The sequence below is a fragment of the Protopterus annectens genome, chromosome 9.part0 (assembly GCF_019279795.1).
Source record: "Protopterus annectens isolate FY-2018-M chromosome 9.part0, PAN1.0, whole genome shotgun sequence".
NCBI lineage: Eukaryota > Metazoa > Chordata > Ceratodontiformes > Protopteridae > Protopterus > Protopterus annectens.
In genome coordinates, this window is record NC_056743.1 from 1,837,626,070 (window position 1) to 1,837,632,069 (window position 6,000).

A 6,000-nucleotide genomic window follows, 5' to 3' on the forward strand; every position below is an offset into this window, starting at 1 on the left:
TAGCCAAGGGTGTTTACAGCAGTAATCTTTTTTGTTAGGATCTGCTGGGGCCTTTCTAGCTGTGTGATGCATCTGGATTGGTACATACCAAAGGGGGCATTATATGCTATAATTAATAAAGTAAAGTAAAATCCACTGCTCAGCAAGCAAACACTGTAGTTCCGTGAGGTAGATATAATGCAAGTCACAAAGGAAGCGGAGTACAGCAGAAGTAAGAACAAAACTCCAAATTTAATTCCAAGAATGTGCACTTATAACATACGGATGAGCGCTTTCACCATTACATCTTCTTCAGATCCTTGTATAAAAGTCACAGTAGACCTCCCCTTATATAAGCAGCTCAATTAATCAATTAAAACAATTTAAACAATTAAAAGCAATGCTGGAGAATTTAAAGAACTCTCCCATATATAAACATGTTAATGTAAAGTAAGACAAAAATATATAAAACTTGCATAGTGACCTAAAACATGTAAATAAACATTCTGATAAGTTAATATTGATAAAATACATAATCAAGAACATATACAAATAAATGATAGTTCATTTTATGTGCCTGCGTTGTCTCAGCTTAGGTTTTATAGAAGCTCTATCATTCAACCCATGCCCCCTATCATCTTTCAAACGAATGATCCAGTCAGTCTCCTTAGATTCAGTAAGATTCATAGTATTACCACCCCTCTTATTCACAACAATTATCTCTAGGACCCGGAACAAAAAGTATGATCATTGTCATTGGTGGTTATATGTTTTGCTAAGGCATTGTGTAAAGTGCCCTTTCTCATGTGGTAAATATGCTCTCTCATTCTATCCCTTAATGGCCGGTTAGTTTTGCCAACATAGAAACTCGGGCATGCCTGACAAGTAGCTAAATACACCACATTAGGTGTCATACAATCTGCATCTGCCTTGATGGAGAAAATGGTGTGTAAATCCGGGTGTATAAACACCTCACTGCTATCAATAAATGAACAGAAGTTGCAGTGACCACAGGGTTTAGTGTGCCCAGTGTTCTTCATAATCCTATCATGTCTGGGGTGACAAAGCAATCGCTTTAGGTTGCTCTTATTCCGAAATAGGAAACTTGGTGTCTCCCCACAATGCGTTTCAAGTCATCATCAACCAGGAGAATATCCCAATGTTTGCTAATAATTTCCTTTAACTGATATTGATCAGAAGTATACAGAGTAGAAAATTTAATAGATCTATTTAACATATGATCTCCAACGGTTTGATCTTGGACCCTGGGTCCAAAGTATGGTGCACCTGAAGTGGTGCGTGACATGTATGCTTCCTCCATGTATGGTATAATCTCATTATCCTTGTATCCCCGGGTCAGTAATCTATTTCTCAGATTGTCTAATTCTGAGATAAATCCCTGTTCAGTGGAGTTCAATCTCGAGGCTCTAATGGCCTGTCCTTTCATTATATTCTTAAAAACAAATTGTGGGTGCATACTAGACCTTAATAACAAGGAATTGTTATAGTGGTGTTCTACAGAAGGTTTGTTGATGACCTTTTTGTTCTTTGGAATGGAACATCAGAACAGCTGGAATCAGTGCTATCCATTATGAATGATTTAACTACATTCCTTACTTTTACCATGAACTATTCCACACATAGAATTGATTTTTTAGACCTATATATTGAGAGATTAACAGATGATATGATAAATACGGGGGTCTATCGCAAGGCATGTTACTGCAATTCCTTGTTATTAAGGTCTAGTATGCACCCACAATTTGTTTTTAAGAATATAATGAAAGGACAGGCCATTAGAACCTCGAGATTGAACCCCACTGAACAGGGATTTATCTCAGAATTAGACAATCTGAGAAATAGATTACTGACCCGGGGATACAAGGATAATGAGATTATACCATACATGGAGGAAGCATACATGTCACGCACCACTTCAGGTGCACCATACTTTGGACCCAGGGTCCAAGATCAAACCGTTGGAGATCATATGTTAAATAGATCTATTAAATTTTCTACTCTGTATACTTCTGATCAATATCAGTTAAAGGAAATTATTAGCAAACATTGGGATATTCTCCTGGTTGATGATGACTTGAAACGCATTGTGGGGGAGACACCAAGTTTCCTATTTCGGAATAAGAGCAACCTAAAGCGATTGCTTTGTCAACCCAGACATGATAGGATTATGAAGACCACTGGTCACACTAAATAAACCCTGTGGTCACTGCAACTTCTGTTCATTTATTGATAGCAGTGAGGTGTTTATACACCCGGATTTACACACCATTTTCTCCATCAAGGCAGATGCAGATTGTATGACACCTAATGTGGTGTATTTAGCTACTTGTCAGGCATGCCCGAGTTTCTATGTTGGCAAAACTAACCGGCCGTTAAGGGATGGAATGAGAGAGCATATTTACCACATGAGAAAGGGCACTTTACACAATGCCTTAGCAAAACATATAACCACCAATGACAATGATCATACTTTCTTGTTCCGGGTCCTAGAGATAATTGTTGTGAATAAGAGGGGTGGTAATACTATGAATCTTACTGAATCTAAGGAGACTGACTGGATCATTCGTTTGAAAGCTGATAGGGGACATGGGTTGAATGATAGAGCTTCTATAAAACCTAAGCTGAGACAACGCAGGCACATAAAATGAACTATCATTTATTTGTATATGTTCTTGATTATGTATTTTATCAATATTAACTTATCAGAATGTTTATTTACATGTTTTTAGGTCACTATGCAAGTTTTATATATTTTTGTCTTACTTTACATTAACATGTTTATATATGGGAGAGTTCTTTAAATTCTCCAGCATTGCTTTTAATTGTTTAAATTGTTTTAATTGATTAATTGAGCTGCTTATATAAGGGGAGTTCTACTGTGACTTTTATACAAGGATCTGAAGAAGCTGTAATGGTGAAAGCGCTCATCCGTATGTTATAAGTGCACATTCTTGGAATTAAATTTGGAGTTTTGTTCTTACTTCTTCTGTACTCCGCTTCCTTTGTGACTTACATTATATGCTATAATTAGTCTAATTAGAGCAGAGTCCTGAGAGATGCTAACTTCTTTTACCAGGATGAGGTACCTTTAGAGATCTGTTGCGTTAGGAAGCAGGATTTCTACTTTCCACTTCTAGCAGCTACTGATGCTACATTTTGGTCAAAGGAGAGGGAGTTGTAACCAAGGTATCAAGATCATTGGCTACTGTATCAATTTGGACATTGGCTACTGTATCAGTTGGGATATTGACTACCGTATCAGTTTGGAGTAGGTTATTGTCTATAGTGAAGCCGAGGATGAGAGTTTTTTTTTAATCAAATGTGACAATGCTTAACTTTTTTGCATTTGATTTTAGTGCTTTTTCAGTACAACATTGGTTTGCAAGGATTAGTTTTTGTTGTAGTAATATAGTATCAATACATGATCAGACAAGAACATTCAGCTTTTGGTAAACTGAGTTAGCTATAATTTACAGTTGGGAGGACAGAAATGTATATGCCAAAAAGGCATACTTTACTAGTTACCTGCTTACTTTCTGAGTAGGCACCTGCCAATTTAACTCTATGGGTTTTGTCTTTTAGCCATGGGTTCAGTCTTTTACCCAGTTTGCTCTCTACCTTACCACATAAGGGTTTACATTTTTAAGTCCCTTAGCTTATTTACAATATCAGTATGGGAGATGGTGTCAAATGTTTAGGCTAGATCCAGATAGGTTGTGTGGGCTGAATGACCACTAGGTAGTTAGTTACTAGGCTTGCAGTCCAGGGGACCATTGAGGAGCCTAGTTCAAATCCCCAGTTCCCCCACTGACTTGCTCAAGGTCACACAGTAGGTAAATAAGGACTGGGGGAATCAAATCCTGTACGACACACCTCACAGCCTTAACTCTCCATGCAAACTGCTAGACTAGTATAGTACCCAGGGTCTGTGGTAGGACTAACATTATGAAAGGGCATAACAACAACTGTTCTTATTACCCCAGGGGCATTCCCTTTGGCTAAGCTTAAGTTAAACAATTTCACAAGTGGCTTCCACAAGGGTATGCTTGGCATTATTTATTAGGCACCCAGGTAAATCATATAAACTTGTGGAAGTGGTAATTTTAGTTTCAGGGAGCACTGTTAGGATATGTTCTTTGATGATCTAAGGATGTGTAGTCCTCTGGCCTATTTATTCCCTGTAGAGGCAAGATTCAGGTGTTAAGGAGTGGGCAAGTCTGTCAGTACTGTGGACTGAACTATCCCCACCCTCATAGCATCTCTTCAGGCTGTGCTTTAGCTATCCCAGGCTGGGCAACTGGACAGCCGCGGAGTAGTTTATTGACCCATAGGGTGGGCACACACATTACATTAGCATGGGTACTGGAATAGGTTGGATCCTGAACCCATGTATCACTGGTAACTACCCATGCTCATTTTGCAACATTAATCAACAAGACTGAATCACCTAGAGCCCCATCTTACACCACTGAGTAGCTAGCCCTGACACTGCATGCAGTCTGTGATTTGTGGTTTGTGTTCTCCAGTCTAGAGGAGACTGCCCATATGGTTAGTCTATATATCTCATCTGCTGTAAGGCACCACATACAGTCTGTACTGCTACCCACAGCTCCATTCTTTGGTGAGTTGAGATGGAAACACTCAGGATGTTTTTGGGGAGTGGGAGAAACCCCACAGACACAGGTAAAACTTGCAAACTCCAAACAGGCATTGGCCAGAGGTCAGGATCGAACATTGTAGCTTATGCTTAGGAGTCAAAGACCTTAGCCATTAGGACAATTGGTCTGTTGAAGTCTATGGTGTGGTTTATGTTTGCACACCAGCAGTGATTCACTGTGTGTGATGTTTTCAATTTCTCCACCATTGTGTGACTGTAGAGTGTTAACATTTAAATAAGAAGAGGTATTAAGACAAAACACCCTTACTTGTGGGGTGTAGTGGGGCTTACCTAATGTAAAAACAACATTTTAAGGTACATTTGCTGTATATGAAGTTTTCTATGAAATGTGATTCTACAAAATAAGTTTTAAATAAAATGCATTTTTAGTAATTTGCCTTTGGTGCAGAAGGCTGTGGGTTCTGCTCCCACAACAGATAGATCATAGGTTCATGGGTGTGTACTAGGCTAATGGCCGTGAGGCCTTTACAAGCCTAGCCCATAGGATTACCCTGGCATCGTGAACCTGACCTTAGTTCCCAGTACCTCTGTCAAGTATAGCCACTGGAGTGATCCCTGGAGTGAATTTTCTATTCCCCATCCACTCATCAAGATTTGTCTTGTAGAGGGCCAGTGTGGTGCTCTGCTTGACATGTATGGGAAGTCTATTCCATAGCATGGGCAGTCTCTAGGTTATGAACCTGTCCCTCCAGCATGTTCTGTTGATTGTGGTAATGAGGTTGAGGTCTCTGGAGCGTGTGCTGTGGATGGATTGGGATTTGTTTATATGTAGCATTTCTAACAGAGCTGGGTCAGACATGGCTTTGTAAGTCAAGCAGAGACAGAGAATAGTTGGAGTTTTTTTTAGTCTCTCCATATAGGACAAATGTTTAAGGCCTAGGATCCTCTTTGTGAGGTACTTTTGCAGTATCTCCAGTTGTTGCAGGTGTTTAGTGAGGTACATGCCAAATGGGGCATTGTACTCAATGACTGACCTAATGAGGGAAGAGTACAGAGAGACAATGACCTCTTTCTTCCTGGATGCAAAACCATTAGTAATGAGATGTGCCACATAGAAGGACTTTCTGACCACAGTGGCAATGTGGTGGTCAAAAGAGAGGTTGCTGTCACCTTGTGTTCCTAGATCTATTATGACGCCTTCTGTGTTCAGTGGACTACCATCAATGTGGTAATTCATGGGAACTGGGCTTTTCCCCAAAGGGGATGACAACACATTTTTTGGCATTGAGCTTAAGGCCATGGTTCTGACACCAGTCATTGGTCTCAGTGAGGCCTTTCTATAGGATGTCAACATCACTCAGGGAGTTAATAATAGCTCCCAA